The sequence below is a fragment of the Mobula birostris genome, chromosome 3, assembly GCF_030028105.1.
Source record: "Mobula birostris isolate sMobBir1 chromosome 3, sMobBir1.hap1, whole genome shotgun sequence".
In the NCBI taxonomy this organism is placed as follows: Eukaryota; Metazoa; Chordata; class Chondrichthyes; order Myliobatiformes; family Myliobatidae; genus Mobula; species Mobula birostris.
In genome coordinates, this window is record NC_092372.1 from 116992530 (window position 1) to 117010367 (window position 17838).

General features: G+C 45.7%; 2 non-coding genes across 2 annotated transcripts; both read right to left on the reverse strand.

Moving 5' to 3' along the window:
* Positions 1-4818: 4818 nt before the first annotated feature.
* On the reverse strand, positions 4819-4890 carry trnah-gug (transfer RNA histidin (anticodon GUG)). The gene has a single exon. It is a non-coding gene; the product is annotated as a tRNA-His (tRNA).
* Positions 4891-16215: 11325 nt separating this feature from the next.
* trnal-aag (transfer RNA leucine (anticodon AAG)) lies at positions 16216-16297 on the reverse strand. Its single transcript has one exon. It is a non-coding gene; the product is annotated as a tRNA-Leu (tRNA).
* Between the last annotated feature and the right edge of the window lie 1541 nt (positions 16298-17838).

Sequence of the window (17838 nt, forward strand, 5' to 3'; positions counted from 1 at the left end):
ATTAATACAAACCTCCGCCAAATAACGATTGTTCAAACATATTTGGATACAGTCACTGGCATGTGGCCACACTTCACGGAACTTTTCATAAATACAATCCATTCACACTTTAGGAACCATTTCAGAAAAATCTATTGCTCTTAAATATTAAGTTACCATCAGACCAAACTGACTAAATTTGTTACTATAATATTTGAAAACAAAGAAATTCTGGAAGTTATTCTTCACGCACTGGTAAGCAACATGCAACACGTTTAATCACGATATACCCACATCTACATGTATTCAAACATGTTGTGACCTTTCCGTAACTCTAACCTCTGATCTGTGTTAGGATTCATATTAAATGAATTGCTTGCTGTACAGTTCTGGGCATAATGACCCCCATGACAGAATATGCTGTACACCAAACGCGGTGGATTATATCGTATTCAGATTTTGATTTCCTGTCCCGGCTCCTCCGTCTCTATAAGTCAGAGGTCCCCAACCACCGGGTCGCGGACCGGTATGGGGCCGCAGAGCATGCGCTACCGGGCTGTGAGGAAACGATATGATTTGGTCAGCTGCACCTTTACTCATTCCCTGTCACGGCCACTGATCAGCCATTACGCATGCGAGGTCATGACCCGCGCGTCATCCGTGTCAGGGCGAGAAAGCGATCAGCTCCTCGAGCTTGCAAATGACGACGGGCTGAAAAGTATGTTTGACATAACATCTCTGTTCGCATTTTGGATCAAAGTCAAGGCTAAATATCCTGAGATAGCCACAAAAGCACTGAAAAGGTTGCATTCATTTCCAACATTTTTCTGCGAGGCGGAGCTTTCTGCAATGAATGCAATGAAAACTAAACTGCAGAATAGACTGGACATCAGGAACCCCCTTCGAGTATCGCTGTCTCCCATCACCCCTCGACGGGACTGTCTTGTTGCAGGGAAACAAGCCCAGGGCTCCCACTGATTCAGCGATATTGGTGTGTTGCATTGATTTTATATGTTCATACGGGGAAAATATGTGTTGTGCGTTTAATATCCAAATATTACTTAAATGCTATGATGCTATTGATTTATAAGTGACCTATATAACCATATAACAATTACAGCAAGGAAACAGGCCATCTCGGCCCTTCCAGTCCGTGCCGAACGCTACTTTCATCTAGTCCCGCCGACCTGCACTCAGCCCAAAACCCTAAATTCCTTTCCTGTCCATATACCTATCCAATTTTTTCTTTAAATGATCATATCGAACCTGCTTCTGCCACGTCTACTGGAAGTTCGTTCCACACTTCAAGCTCCCCTGATAATTGACTTATCATTATATCCATGCGAGGAAAATATGCGCTGTGTTTAATATTAAATTCGTTAGATAAACCCTTTTAGAAACAAAATTGAGTGTATTACCCACTTATCACCTATATTCCGGTAGTGATTAACACACACCCCCACGAACAGAATCGCCAAAAAGGATTTGCTTGCGGGGGTGGGGGGGCGGGTAGGAATCGGCAGGTCACGACGCGCATGCACATTGGTGCCCGCGCAAGGCTTCATGGTCATTGTAGTCTTTTGGGTAAACAACGATTTTGACTGCTACTCTTGTTCGTTGGCAACCCTACCACACCCCCCCCCCCCCACGGTAGGCCGGTCCGCAAGAATATTGTCAATATTAAACCGGTCCGCAGTGCAAAAAAGGTTGGGGAACCCTGCTATAAGTAATACGCGTTGGACGATGTTGAAGTCTTCTTGGAAGAAAAGTGCTTCATGTCCTTGAATGATGGTTGAAGTACAGAGATAAATCAATTAAACAACACTTTCAGCTACAGATCTGACGCTGCTATTTCAGGGTATAGGAAGTGTGTGTAACTGCGGCGTGCATAATAATATATAATTTACCTAAATGTAAATTCTTTGGAGATATGAATGTCAGAGTTGTGAATGAGCGGAATAGAGATTTTAGGAAACTTAGGTGGTACACCGACGAATGATTTTGCTAATAATTCAGCTTCCTCAGATTAAGAACTGCAGACTTCTCTCTACCATACAAAACTGGGAACGTATCAAGTTTTCAACTATTTTCTCTATCAACCCAAACTTTCCATACCTGGTTCTCTATCCAGGTGCATCCACGATATGTTCCGTGAGGTATTTTTCTTGCCCCTCTCACCACTTTTCGAATTATAGCTTGAATTCTTTTATATTGTATAACAGATGGATAGGAGTAACACTGCCGAACTTTCCTCCCCTTTACAGCTCCTTTTACATTCACACGTTCAACAGGGAGCAGCTCTTCTTTTCTGGGAATTGATTTCTTAGCTACTGAGTTGTGTACTGAGCACAAGGTATTACTACCTAACTCGATATCCTCTGAAGAAAGATGACCAGGAACATACAGAAGATGTGGGAAAATCCAGCCGGCCAGGCAGCATCTATGGAAAACAGGGGAAAGTGGACGTTTCGGGACTGATGAAGGGTCTTGGGTCGAAGCTTCGACTGTTTACTCTTTTCCATAGATGCTGTCTGGCCTGCTGAGTTCCTCCAGCATCTTGTGTGCGTTGCTCGGTTTCTCCTGTCGCTTCTGCTGAGTATTTCCAGTACTGTATGCTTGTGTCTCGGCGGAAAAGCCGCAGAGGCAGTAACAACCATTGGCTGAGTCACACCGGTATCAAAGGTTTAGACAGCAGATTCGGCACCACTGATGTGTGTGGCCGTGATCATATAGTGGTTAGTACTCTGCGTTGTGGCCACAGTAACCTTGGTTCGAATCCGAGACACGGCAGGCGGATGTAAATGCATTTAGGTTTTAGCAGCGCATGCAAATTATAAGCGCTCTTCCTTTTTTGCAAAATTTCCGTCCGTCGCTTCCCTCAGAAAGTTGCGTTCGCCTCTGTTACCAGTAGTTTTACGCTGGACATGTTGCCGATCGCACGACTACACCTGAAACTTCTCGATAGATCAGCAAGCTCAGAATATAAACGGGCTATGAACGAAACCTGGGACCGCGGAATGCGAGGGGCAGAAAGAGCAGCATTGCCTCAGCAACAGCAGACGATCTCCGCTCCCTGATCCAGGCACTGGCAGAGGACAGATGCTGTTTCCCCCAACCGCTGTGTCCGTGAATCGCCTGCCGCAACATCTTAGTGACGCTTTTCTGCGTTCCCTAATAGTGACCAGAACTGCACACAACTCTCCATTTGTTACCTATCCAAATCCCTGTGCATGTGCAACATGACTTGCCAAATTTACCACACAGTGCAGACCGTTGAAGACAGGTATGCAGTATTCCTTCTTTACCAGTCTATCTACTTCAGGGTTACGTTCAGACTCATGGAAAGGTTCTTAGCAGTGCTGCGGAAGAAGAGAGACTGCATAGTTACTGAATGCTATCCCTGCAGCAAAACAGGGTTAGGAGTGAGAAACAACAATGAGCACTACAGGGTTCTCGGCACTCGTATCTGCCGTACATAATACGAAATGAAACTGATCACCCCTGCCTGTCCGAGATGCACATTCTTCCATTACCTGTATATTCATGCGCCCATCTTAAAGGATCCTCGGGTACTAAACAGCATCTATCCTGTCAGCGCGCGCCAGACATCTGCTACTCTCTGTGTGAATGACATTAACTTTACACTTCTTATTCAACATTTGTCTCCGCTCATCTTAAATACTAGAGTTAAGTTTGTTTTCCAGATTAATTTTTCCACATATTGTTTTCTACAATTTTGGTGCACATCCAAACGTATGGTGAAATAAGTCCTTTGCAACAGGGACTAACGCAAACCAAGGAAATGCAGGACACCCGCAATTATTCCCTTGATTTCGGCTGCAGTAGAGCATGCCCACAACTTACTAACCCTAACCTGCACGTCGTTGGAATGCAGGAGGAAACCCGAACAATCAGAGGAAACCCTGGCAGTCCCGGGGAGAACGGACGAACACCTTACCAACTGCCGTGGAATTCAACACCGATCGGTGAGCCCTGGCGCTGTAAGCAGTTGTGCTTAAATTCACGCTATTGTGCTGCCATTTTCCCTTTTATATTTGCTATTTCCACACCAGCGAAATAATTACGATTTTCTGTGCAACTGTGCATATCATGGTACTACATACTGTTGGATATATAGATTTTTTTTTATTTCCTTTGCTCCAAACTACAATTATAAATGCAATTCTTTCCCTGGTTCGACCTCTGTCTTTGACCTTGCACAACCCTTTGACATTAACCCTGAAGCTAGCTGAGCCCAGTCCAATCTGAGCTGGTTTTCAGTCTGCAAGTCTGAGCACTTCACGTCAGTGATGGTGAGGAACTGAATGAGTTATAATTTGGAAGACAATGAAACAAGCGTTATCAGTCAGTGTTAACTCCTCACCAATGTAACATTAACCAAGTGTGATTACGAAGAAGTTAGTCCTGAATCGGCACTGCATCGCACTGTCCCTTACAATAAAATGAGTCAGCGACAGGCGACTCATGGGCGCCACGACTGCGGTGAAATGCACCTCTCTTCCGGCAGTGCCTGGATCAGAGAGTCGAGATTCTCTGTTGCGCCCGAGGCAATGCGGGTCTTCCTACGTCTTGCATTCCGCCATCTCGGGGGTCATCAGAGCCCGTTTACACTGACAGCTTGCTGATCTATCGCGAACGTTCAGTTCCAAATGCACCGAGTTTCCGTGTGTATTAGTTCGAGTAACAATGTGTCCAGGGGAAAGTTCCTGGTGAGAGACATGTTTCAGCTTCCTGGGGAAACGGCGGACAAAAAAATCAGCAAAAGACGAGCCTTTATTATGCAGGGGCTGCTGAAAGCTAAATGTGAAGGCACCGGTCTGCCGTGACTCGGATTCGAACCGAGGTTACTGCGGCCACAACGCAGAGTACTAACCACTATACGATCACAGCCACACCAGAGCTGTGCGGTTTCGACTGTCAAATCTTCTGATACCGGTGAGACTCAATCAACTGCCTTTGCGGCGTTTCCGCGGAGACACAGGCATAAAGTACTGGAAATAATCAGCAGATCACCCATAGCTGCGGTTGGAGAAACAGCGTCTACTTTTCATGCACGAGAGCCGTCCGTAGAACGGAATGGTGACAGAAGAAATTGATGAAGGTGTAGTGAGATGTCTCTGACAGGGAAGAATCGGAATGACTATTGCGGAAAAATAACAAGTAGCTGGACAAACTCAGCGGTCTTGTACAGACAATGGAATGGATTTTTCCTGTATCAGGTCTGTGGCCATTGACATCATCTGTAATCAAATGTACAACGCTTATTGAGTGAATGGGAGAAGTTAGTGAGAAGGACAAAAGCTAAAGAACGAAGATAAAAAAAAGTTGGCGGTTCAGAGAATAGGGAAGGCTGAACAGTTGCAAATAAAGGCATATTAAATGATAATGGGCACAGAGAGTGTGGACTGCATGTTATCCGATTGGAAAATCGAATACTAGAGGGCACACGTGTTAACGCCAGCACTGTGTGCTGAATAAGAACCTGAGGGGCATTTTACGCAGCGGATGATAAAGCTATCGAACAGCTTCGAGAGGATATGGCTGAGGTAGGTAAATTTTGGGTTATCACTGGCTGATATCCAACAACCAGTCAAATGGACTATGGCGTCGTTTTGGGCTGGTCTAACAAATGAAAAAAGAAACGCCCCCATATGGAAACTAAGCATCTTCCCAGTTACCTACCAAACTGCCTCCTGGCGTTTACTTCCGAGTCTACTTGCCGCCCAGAATTTTAAAAAAAATGCCAAAACCAGACGACCTGTCTCTGCAGTTCAAAAAGTTAACGGTGATGAGAACCGTTCATTGATAAATCCCAGCTCGAGAATGACGGCGCGCATCCAAGTAAGACACATGCTCAGAGCCCAAGATCAAAATGGGGCAGACTCGGGTCCCCCCAGGTTGTATCTTTGTTTCCCAACTTGTTCGTTCGGTGATGTTCAATTAGGGACACGCTTCGAAACTGACTGGGCATCCAGGGGTGTCTCCCACCGTAGAGATGTTCAGGAGACGTTACCGGTGGCCAGGCATTCTGCAGATGTCAGGGAATATGTCTTAGCGTGTGCCGTTTGCGCACGAAATATAGCACCCCGAGCACACCCTTAACGTCTGCTTCAACCCCTCCTGTTTCCTACTCGCATTTATTCCCACAGTTCTATAGATAATTTTCAGTGGTCTTCTGGTATCTCGGGGTAATGCAGTAAAATGATGGTCGTAGACCGGTACTCCAAGGCCCGCCACTTTGTACTACTTCACAAACAGCCATCAGCTTTAGAGACCGCCAAGCTCACATACCAACACATCTTCAGGATTCACAGTTTCAGCAGGACGTTGTCTCAGATCGAGGCCACCCGTTTGCTCATAGGTTTTGGAAGGTTATTTTTTTTTCCTGAGCTCGTTTGGTCCCATGACAGTCTGTCGTCCGGATTGCATCCGCAAATCAATACGCAAACGGAGAGGATGAAATAGGACCTACAGAGAACACTCATATGGCTGGGCTCGGGGTACCTTACCACGTGAAGCGACAACCTGATCTGGGCGGAACATGCGCAGAACAGGAGTCAGCATTTGTTTAATTCGGATCTCTCCATACAAATGCCACTTTGTGTACCGTCACCGCTGCTCCAGGAACAGCAAGTGCAGGTGGGGGTTCCATCAGCGGACCAGCTAGTTTAGAATTGACGGCAGTAATGGGTTAAGTTGAGAGAGGCTTTGTTGACCACTTTGAATCAACAATAAGACCAGGCTAATTGCCGGAGAAGACAGGGACTAGCAAGTCCTCCCTTTCAGCCATGAGGTGCATCTTTACTGATGGAGATTGTGCAAGGAATGTTGATGCCCATCCAAACTGACGGGGGTCTGGAAGGGAAGAAATCGGGGATCCACTTGCACAAGAAGTTATTGAGGCCATAAATCTTAAAACGTGTTGATTTGTTCTGATGAAATGATAGTCTTGAATCCCGAGCTGTAGTCGATAATGACCACCCTCATGTTAATTACTATAGGTATCTATTTCTTTAGCGATTCAGTGCGGAGAAGGTTCCTATGGTCCTTCGAGTCAAGCCGCACCAGCAGCCCAGATTATCCCTACCCTACTCACGATACACTTTTATAATGACCTAACATCCTCACTGGTGCGTTCTTTGGATTGAAACAAAACCAGATAAAGTCCTCGCATTCGGCAGGAAGAACGTACAGACACGTTATCAAACCTCGCCGGAAATGGATTCAAGTATTCGTAACATCCCGATCTGACTAGCGTCGCCCCAATTGATGCACAACCCAGACAGGAATGGCAGCTCAGCCTTCCGGATTTACGTTGTTTTAGATGCGACCGAGCGGGAGGGATTAAAGGAAGAGGGGTGTCGTTACTGGGCAGGGAAAATGTCACGGCACTGCTCAGTCAGAACAGACTGGAGAACTCGTATGGTAAGGCGTTATGGGTGGAACTGAGAAAAGAAGAAAAGTATAATCACGTTAATGGGGCTATATTACAGACCACCCAACAGTCCAAGGCATTTAGAGAAACAGATTTGCAGAGAGATCTTTTACTGTTGCAAGAAACTAAAAGGTTGTTGTAGTTGGTGATTTTAACCTTCCACATATTTACTGGTACTCCCATGCTATAGAAGTACTAAATAGTTTGTCAAATGTGCTCAGAAAAGTTTCCTCAATCAGTACGTAGATGTCCCAAGGAGAGAGTTTGCAGTAACTGATCTGCTATTAGGGAATACGGCAGAGCAGGTGACAGAATTTAGATTAGGGGAGTACTTTGCATCTGATGATCACAAAGCAATTACATTCAAAGTAATTATGGAAAAAGATAGATCCCATCCGTGGGCTGAGATTCCAAATTTCAGGGTGGCAAATTTTGATGATATGAGAAAGGATCTGGCAAGTGTCGATTTGTTACTAGGTTCGGATATGGTCCAAGTGCGGAGTGAGAGAATCTGAAGCAGGTCGATAGTTCACAGAATTTAATGCGAACAGTGTTAATGGGAAACTAAAAGAACAAACGCCAGGCCATACGGGGCCGTTAACTAAAACTCAAACGGAAAACGAAACCTACACTGTGGCTGAACAACTGAGAATAAAACTAATACCGCTAGTCTTCAGTTTCAGTTGACTCGACAGTCCAATTTCTCAGGCAAGGTGGAATGGAGGCAGCAAGGCTTTGCTGTGTGCAAATCTCGACAAATAAAACGACGGAATGAATGGAGATAAATGATATCACAATGAAATAATAATTAGCCGACACGTGCATATTTACGAGCGCATTTGCTGTATCAGCTGCGAAGCCGAAGCCGTGATTGTGACAGCCCCCACATCCCCCCCCCCACCTCTAGGCGCAGCCCCTGGGGCGCCACAGACTTGTGCCCGCTGGAAATCTGAATAAGAGACTTGTCCAAGATGTCCATCAGTGAGTCTGGTGGATAAGTACAGTGGTGTGCACTGCTAATATCGGAACTAAAGACTTCCATGTAGAGACAGAAACAAGAATTATAGACAGGTAGCTCGATCAAGTGACACCGTGAGCCGAATCATTCTCAAAATGAGGACCCTCCGTTTGCAGCTCATCCGACATCTTCTTCAAGAATAAAACTAACACAGAATCTCTGAGCCTATCAAAATAAAATTAACAAATTTAAACAGAGAGCACCAGGAAACTGCATCACAAAGGGCGAGCCGCTCGAGAAATACACAAATATCCATTAATAAATGTTGTTAACAATTAACCAATTCATGTGCTGTAAAATTTCAGCGCACAATGCTCTGAACCCCTGCACAGGCATGAAGAAGTAATTACAAGGCACCCCTCCCTATAGCTGGCACCTTATTGCCCCCTTAAATCTTGAAAACAATGGGAGACCTGGGCAATGAGAGAGGCATGGGAATCCCAACAGACTGGGATTCCAGGGAATCCTGAGGGTCCCGGAAACCCCAACCGACTGAGAGACCGAGGAATCCTGAGGGGGCATGGGAACCCCAACAGACTGAGACATCGGGGAATCGTAAGGGACCTGGGAACCCCAACGGACTGAGATCAAGAACCCTCAGTCCATTCACTCAATGAAAGCGGCTACACGAATGCACACCTTAGTGTGCTCTTAAGTGAATCTCCCCAGAGATTGACGACAATAACTCGCTAATGCACAGAAACATGCCTTGCAAAACGGGGAAACAAATATTTGCTGGGTGTTGAGCTGCGGTTATATGCCTTCATGATGAAAGCCGTCACCACATGGTTTCCACAAGCCCCGATTAATTTACCAACCCATCCAAAGTTTCCGCTTTTCACCCACGCCAGTGTCGGCAGGAAGGCCGAAAGTGATGCTGGGTTAGCACAATTGGACTGATGGAAAATGATGCAGTGGCGGAGCACAGTGCACGTCTGATTATCCGGTGCGTTCCACCCATAGTCACCTGAAGAAGGCTAAGTGCTGGAAGTCACTGCCGGAGAGCGTGGTGGAGACAATGGCTCTTACAACTGTCAACAAGTATCCAAAACAGAAAGAGAATCACTTAGGCACTTAGAGGCTACGGACCAAGCGCGGGTCAATAAGATTATAGTGAATGGGCATTTCGTTCCAGTGGACGCGAAAAAGAACTTTGGAATACTCTGTTGCCGTTCTGTCAGCCAATACCCTGACCTCATTCCTGCTCCCTTCTCCCTTTCACCAGAGCACTGTGTCTGTGCGTTGATTTTCACTGATCTTGAATCGACTGTGTCTTATCAGTCCAGGGTGACGTCAGCAATTCACGCATGCACAGTACAGCCAATTCCCACTCAATACAATGATTGATGAAATGTGAGACGCTCAGTGTCGTCACACTGACGTAAACACCTACCATTCGCTTTATCTGAGATCTGATTCGGGATTTTGGAAGTATTTGTTTATTTTTATGTTCAGTGTCTGCCTTATTGGACGATGTCTCGGTTGTATCGGCAAATTTGTGAGTTGTACTGGGAATATTGAACACGGAACAGAGTAATACACGAATAACCTCTTCGGCCCACAATGTACGTGCAGATCATGATGCCAAATTACTACCAACTTCCTGCGCTTATCGCTCAATCTTACAGATAAATGTACTTATCTCACTGTCGCATCAATAACTCTATCGTATCTACTCGCATTACCATCCCTGGCATTGTGTCAAAGCAACTACCACTCACTGTTGGAAAACAAAATTTGCCCAATACATTTCCCTCAACTCCAAACCTATCGCCCCTCCTCTAACTGCATCATCTCCCCAGCACCTTAAATCATGTTTTACAGTTAACAGCTTGTGCCAGGACTGGCGTATATGTGGCATCAGGAATTCCGTTCATTCTCTCTGAATAAGGCTTCACTGAAATCTATTCCCACAGAACAAGAGCTGCACAGATTGTCCCCTGCTCTACGTTTCTCTACTTGCTAGGTGTGGTTAATTCACCTACGGCACCCCGGATGGCGTCGGGGAGGAGTGCAGAAGTGAGATAAATCAGCAAATTGAGTGGCGTCGTAACAAACTTAGAGTGGAGACGATCAAAATCATAACAGTTTTATTGGACATTAGGTTAGGAGGTCACGAGAATTGGCACCAGTCCTCATGGAACTGATCGCGTTGGGCAGGATGGGCAAATTAAACTTCCAGCGTGAAAACACCTTGTTGTATTCAGCTCGGGCCAAGTGCATAGATGTCACTATGAAAAGGTGGGACAGTGTTTCCAACTTCTCAAAATGATACGGAAATTTGATACATTATCGACGACTCCAAATAAAAAATTCTGGCAATGTACAGTGAAAAGCATTATGCAGTTGCATCATGGTCTGGTATGGATGGGGTTAATTTGAATGAGATGTATGGGGTATTTTTGCTTTTGCAGATGGTGCAGAACGCCTTCTACGTTCTAGCAAGGGTAATGGTGGATGTAGACACAATAGAGGCGTTGAAGCGGGATTTAAAGATCAAAGTGAACGTGTGGGAAAGTTGTTGTTGCTCAGTATTCAATTCCAAGGTCTATCTCAGTCCTCTACGCCTCTCTCCGATTCTCGCTTTTCAGTATTGCTCCTTAGCGCTCTCTATCCGTGCGACATGCCCGCTCGTATTCGATGTCCACCGCAGCTCTTCTCTTCTCTCATGTCCTTCTCACTCCCTACGTTCCTCTCCTTTATACTTTGTCAATCCTCCCAGTTTTCCTCCACTTTATGTGCTTCTTGCTAGATTTTTTGTCAAATTTCGCCGCTGATGTAAACTTCTGCACGCACCCTCGTCCCTCGTTGGTCTGTCTGTGAGTACCGCGAAAGGAAAATCCTACCCTATTCAAATGTCCAATCGCATACGTTCCGTCTTCTCTCTCTCTCTCTCTCTCTCTCTGTCATTCTCACGCACTCACAAACTCTCTCTTCCTCTCCCTCATTTCACAGACATCAGTAAAATGGCAGTACAGCACATCAGTTATGTGAACACAAAGGGGTAAAGGACGTTCGGAGGGAGCTGGGAAGGGGCGTAAATTAAGTAGCTGCATTGGGGGAAATGCTGATTTAAATCCCACAGCATGTTTAGTTCCAATTACTGTGTGCAGGTTGCAGTGTGACATTATGAGAAGGATATGGAGCCTTTGGACCGGGTGCAGATGAGACTGGCTAGATTGGCGACAAAGGCTATGGGGAGACGGCAGAAATATGGTGTTGAGATGGATAAAAAAAAAGCTATGATGGAATGACGGAGCTGAATCGATGGACGGAATGGCACAATTCGGCTCCTATGCTAATGGTTTAATAGACTTAACATCACTCGGATATGCTGCTGTTTTCTAATTTCCGTTCAGGCGGGCAGCGTTTTATCAGGGAGACTGAATTTCCGTCCGCCGATTCCCCAGGAAGCCGAGTCATCTCTGTCACCAGGAATTTTCCCCTGGACACACTGTTACTCGAACTAACACACATGGAACCACTCCGTGCAATTGGAACTGAACGTTCGCGATAGACCAGCAAGCTCTCAATGTAAACGGGCTCTGATGATCCACCGAGATCGCGGGATGTAAGAGGTAGGAAGACTCCATTGCCTCAGGCGCAGCAAAGAATCTCGACTCTCTGATCCAGGCACTGCCGGAAGAGAGGTGCATTTCACCGCAACCGTTGTGTCTAGGAGTCGCCTGTCGCTGATTCATTTTATTGAAAGGGACAGTGTGATGCCGCGCCAATTCAGGACTCACTCTTTCGTAATCACACTTGGTTAATGTAACATGGGCGATGAGTTAATCCTGACTGGTAGCGCGCTTTTCATTGTCTTCCAAATTATAACTCATTCACTTCCTCACCGTCACTGATGTGAAGTGCTCAGACTTGCGGACTGAAAGCCAGCTCAGATTGGACTGGGCTCAGCTAGCCTCAGGCTGAATGTCAAAGGGCTGTGCAAGGTCAAAGAAAGAGGCCGAACCAGAGAAAGAATTGCACTTATAATTGTAGTTTGGAGCAAAGGAAATAAAATAAAATAAAAGTAGCATCTACTTATATATCCTTTCTCTCGATAAGGCTGAGTGTAGTTTACCATAATCAAGCATATTTAAGTTTTCTGAGGGCACCACTCTTTTTTCAATGCTGCCATCAGGTAGAATGTACCTGAGAAGCCTCAGGAAATAAAATAATATTAATTTATATATCTACTAGACTCATCCTTACTCTCTCAGTGACTAAATGCAGTTATCCATAACTGTGTCATGGTCCGGTCCGTGAAGTCTGCATTCTGGTTCATGGTCTGCTCCGTGGACTCACGACTCCGGGTCATCCAGCTGTCCCTTGTTTTGATTGAGTTAATCATAGGCAACTGATTCCCATCTTGGGGCTTGGAATATAAGTAGCCTTGGGGTTGAGTGTGGGCTGCTGGTTTATCTTGTCAAGATCCTCTGGGAGCAATCTTCCATTGGACGGATAGAGCGGCCACTTACCATTAGTTGGCCGCGTTGGGGAACTATCCTCTCATGGACCCTTGCTGTCAGTAGCCGGAGCTATGTTTGTTGTTTGGATTTGGCTGTTTCCCGGGCCAACTGAGTGGCTGGCAACCACTCTGACCTAGGTAGGGATCTGGCTGTTTCCGTAGCCAGCTGAGGTTGCTGGCTGAACTGTGACCCGGAGCAACCTCGATGCAGAGATGGAACTGTCTGTCGTTGTTTGTTGTTTGTCTCCTCTTGTCCTCGCCTCCATGGGGTAAATCAGGCCGTTCTGCCGTTGCACTGCAGGGCGATCTGTCTTGTCTTGTCCTCGCCTCTGTCGGGTAGTCAGACCGTTCTGCCGTTGCCCTACGGGGAGATCTGCCTTGTCTTGTCCTCGCCTCTGTTACCCGACGGAGGGACCTGTCCTACCTTGGTGTGGAGATGAAGTTGAGTCCCGGCTTGTTTAAGGATAAGTCCCGGCTGTAAGTCTATGTTCCTTCCAGTCTCATGTTAGTGTCGAGTGAAAGATGAGTCCCGGCTTTTCGAAGGATAAGTCCCGGCTCTATGTTGATGTACATTTCCCAGTCTGTCTGTGAACTCTAGCCTCCGAGTTATCAGCTTCCGCATTTCAAGACCCCAGCACCCAACCTGCAAGTCTCAAGACCCCAGCTCCTAGCCTACAAGCCTCAAGACCCAAGACCCCAGCCTGCAAGCCTCAAGACCCAAGAGCCCAGCCTGCAATCCTCAAGACCCAAGACCCCAAGACCCCAGCCTGTCTCTAAACTCAGGCCTTTAGACTCCAGCCACGTCCGGTCCTGAAGCCATCTCATGTCCTTGCCTGGTTCAGGGCTCCGAGCCCGAGGCACGACCCAGGTCCCGGGTCCTTGTCCAGTCTCTGGCTCGGAGCCCAAGCCTTGTCTCCTAGTCCATGGTTTCTATTGCTGGTCGCACTCTCCCTAGCTCAGCCTCCTAATTCATAGATCCTTGTCTGGATTCCCTGTGCCTAGTCCATGTCCTGGTCCTAGTATGTGTTCTTGTCCCTACTCCTTGTCTGTATCTTTTCACGTCCTTACTCTAGTCAAGTTCTGTTCCTTGTACTTCACTATCTGTGTCTCGCATTTTGGTCCGTTCCCAGCACCCCATTGTGACAAACTGGACATACTTACGTTCGATGACCACCTCACTGTCGTTGACCGGGTCAAACTTGGTGATGCAAGAGCATTTAGGAGTGGGATTGAAAATCTGGCTGAATAGTGCACCAACAACACCCTTCACTGATCGGCAACAAGACCTAGGTCTTCCGGAGTTCTTCCTTACAGACGTCAGGAGCAGCAAACTGTCCTCATCGGGAGATCAGAGGTGGAGAAATTCACTAACATTAATATCCTCCGTGCTATCTTGCTTAAAAAGCCACGGCGGCTATGGAATTGCATGAAAACCTTCTAAAACACTGATCAAAACGTGGTAACGCTCATACGTTATGCAGTCCACCCCCCCCCCCTCCCACGGCCTCCGGCCAGCCTCAGGGTCGCTCGGCTGGCTGTTGTCTAAGGAAACAGCCCTCGGCCCTGGAAAACTGGGTAATAAGTTTGTGTGGATGCTGTGTGATGTTCCCCACCCCGCCCAAGTAACAGACCACACACCAGATACGATTAAATGATTTGCAGTTTATAGATATTACTGGAACTATATAATTAATAGAGAATAAAATATAAAAGGAAAATAAAAGGCGCAACACTTATCAAAACTCAGTCTCTTCGTGCTCAAACAGTTGGAGCACAGGACCCTTCTTCTTCACCCTGCGACCCTTCGGACCACCTCAACCGGCCGCGTCGGCCCAACAACGGTGGTCGACCAGACGCTCCACACGAGTCCGTCTCCGACTCTTCTCCTTGCCGAACGGCCTGCTCGCGGTCTAACCCCGTTAGCGGACATCACAGCATCTGGTCCATTCTCTGTTCCTCTCTCTCACGCCTTCTGCCCCAAAACCCCGCGCATACAAGATCTTCAGATACACCAAGAACATAGCAACTATCCCAATTGGTTCGTAACATATACTTATCACACTCTAACCGAAAACAAGCTGCTAGCGCAAGAACTTTCTCATCGTTTAACATAACAAAGAACCATTCCCAAGTATAACGTAACAAAGAAGCCATTTTAATTAGCCTACGCAGTAACATAGAAGACGAGATCCCCTTACACGTTAATACGTGTCGAAGTGGTTAATAGTATCTTGCCTTCGGAAAAGGTGAGGGGGATCTGTCACCACGGAGACTTCATCAGGCATTACCCCGGTCTAGAGTAAAAGAAACCTGGCATTGCGAGTCATTCCGCTGCTTTCCGACTGGGTGTCTGGCTTGGAACAATGCCCTGAAAACGAAAGAGAAGTGGTGAGAGCAGGAACGTATATTTATGCATGCAGACTATATGGCTAAGTCCCTAAATACAGTCTACTTTTTTTTATCTCATCTATACTCTCTTTTTCTGAAACGTGGTGATGACGACAGCACGATATTGCAAGTGAAATTTCATCAAATCAGCTGCTAGGATAGTGGGAGAGCTCCGTGCCTTAGCTGGTCAAAGCGCCTGACAGGTAAGCGGCAGATGTTGGGTTCAACTCTCAGTGAAGCACTTAATTACCATGGAGCGAATTGCTATGAGAAGAAAGCCGATTTCAGAAACACCGTGAAATACACAGCAAATTGCAAATGACAAAAAACAACGTCCCAAAAGCGAATGGAACAATGCTACAGTAGGTATAAACGTTGCAGGTCTGGTGCTGTCTGCGGAGCAAGAAACGGGCGTCGGTTCAAGTAGATGACACTTCTTCTTAGCTTGTTTACGTTCTTATGACGGTTTTGTTGCGTGGTTTTGGTCTATGGTGACAACCGTTTGCAAAATGCGGCTGTGATCTACTTTATGATCTTGCCCTGGTCTTACTGAGAAAAGATTTTACATCACGTTTCAAAGCTCTTTCCAATCGAATTCCGACTAGTTCGCTGCATATTTGAAGAAACAGAGTGACAGCGTTACAGAATGGAGCTGAAATACATATAGATCTTAAATAATTTAACATCCACTACCTTCAATAAATAGAGGCCACAACTCCTCACGTCCACAGCATCCTCACGTCCAATCTGGAGCGCTCTGCAGCTCCACAGTAACATCTTTGACCAGAACACCAATACTAGATCATCACCATGATGATTTGTGATTCTTCAATTTTGTTCTGCAAAACATTTCGAAATGCATTTTAACACTGCCAATCAAAGCCCTTGGAGAAAAAAAAATACAAATGGCAGTGGTGGGATTCGAACCCACGCCTCCTTGGAGACTGGAGCCTTAATCCAGCGCCTTAGACCGCTCGGCCACGCTACCAAATTTGCACTACATTACACAATTATCTGAATTGCTGATCATAATCATCTTGTATGTGTTATACAGTTGGTGTATGCTATGAAACAACTCCCAATTATGTGCTTGAAGCTTGATATATTTTCGATTTTTCAACCCATTCAATATTTCTTTAAAGTAGACTGCAGAGAGTAGTGTTGCCTCTTCAAACCGCTGGGTGGCAGAGAATGACACTCCAGATACCACTGCAAGGACGCTAATTATCGTGAATGTTGTCAGTATGCACGTGGGACATATGATTTAAAGGTTCACATTTCTACCGGAAGCGAAGAGTCAAGTTACGCCTAACTACCGACGCAGTCACGTTCTGCGACCTTTGCAGGCGTACAGCAGATTGTACTAGGTTTTCATTTCATGCAGAAATCCCAGCGTTCTCAGCCTGACATTGCAAATTATAACGCTCACGTTGGCAACAGTTCTACAATATCTACACTCAGTCCTCTGTAGGATATTTAACGCAGATCTAATATACAAACACAAGCCTCAAAAATCAGCTGAAACAGTTTGTTCTGAAGCTGCTTTAAGATTATATAGCATTGACTTGCAGTTGCCACGCACTTGAAACTGTTGTATCAGCACTCTTTTTCCGCTTGTCTTCGGAGTCCAGGCTTCATTTTAAATAATAATGAGGATGATCATTTTCAATCAGGGTTTATGCTGGGATTAAATACCAGGGAAACTGCGCACCTGTACGAGTTTCTGAGTCGACAAATTTCGAGTTGAACCGTAGCGTTGTTTCCTGAAATATAGAAAACGCGAACAGCGATAAACATCAGCAGGAAGGGTACACAGTTCTGTCATTCAATAAGGTCAATGCTGATCAGATTGTCTGTCGAACTCCTAATTTCCATGAATCTTGTTAACATATCGCCTTCTTTTTCTTAACAATTTATTGGCTATTTATGAACGCCGCCCCTCGCATTATCCCCGATCAATGTCATGGACGACGAAGCGTTGAGGAGACATGCAGTCATTTGATTGGCATGTTCGCATTAGGCTCTTGTACCGAAGGAGGTAACGTTACTGAACATTGATATGTTCTCCCGCATATGGATTCACTTTCAATGACTCTTCACCTCATGTTTTCGACATTTATTTCTTATTTATTCATTATTAGTATTTCTCTCTATTTATATTTGCAGTTTGTTGTCTGTTGCAGTGGTTGAAGCCCAATTTGGTGGAGTCTTTCACTGATTTTCTTATGGTTATTTTCCGATTGTGGGTTTATTGATTTTGCTGGCAACAAAATGAATTTCAGGATTGGATATGACGATATACAATTTATCATGGAGGTAGACACACACACACACACACACACACACACACACACACACACACACATATATATATATAAACTTTCAAAATAAATTTACTGTGATATTTTAGCTGCGACTCGATGTTTTCAAACCATGTCCTGGGTTGCTAGATTCTCCACCATTAGGCGATGTCATAATCCACTCGAACTCTGACCGTGTTTAGCATTGTAACAAATGCAGAGGGAAAGA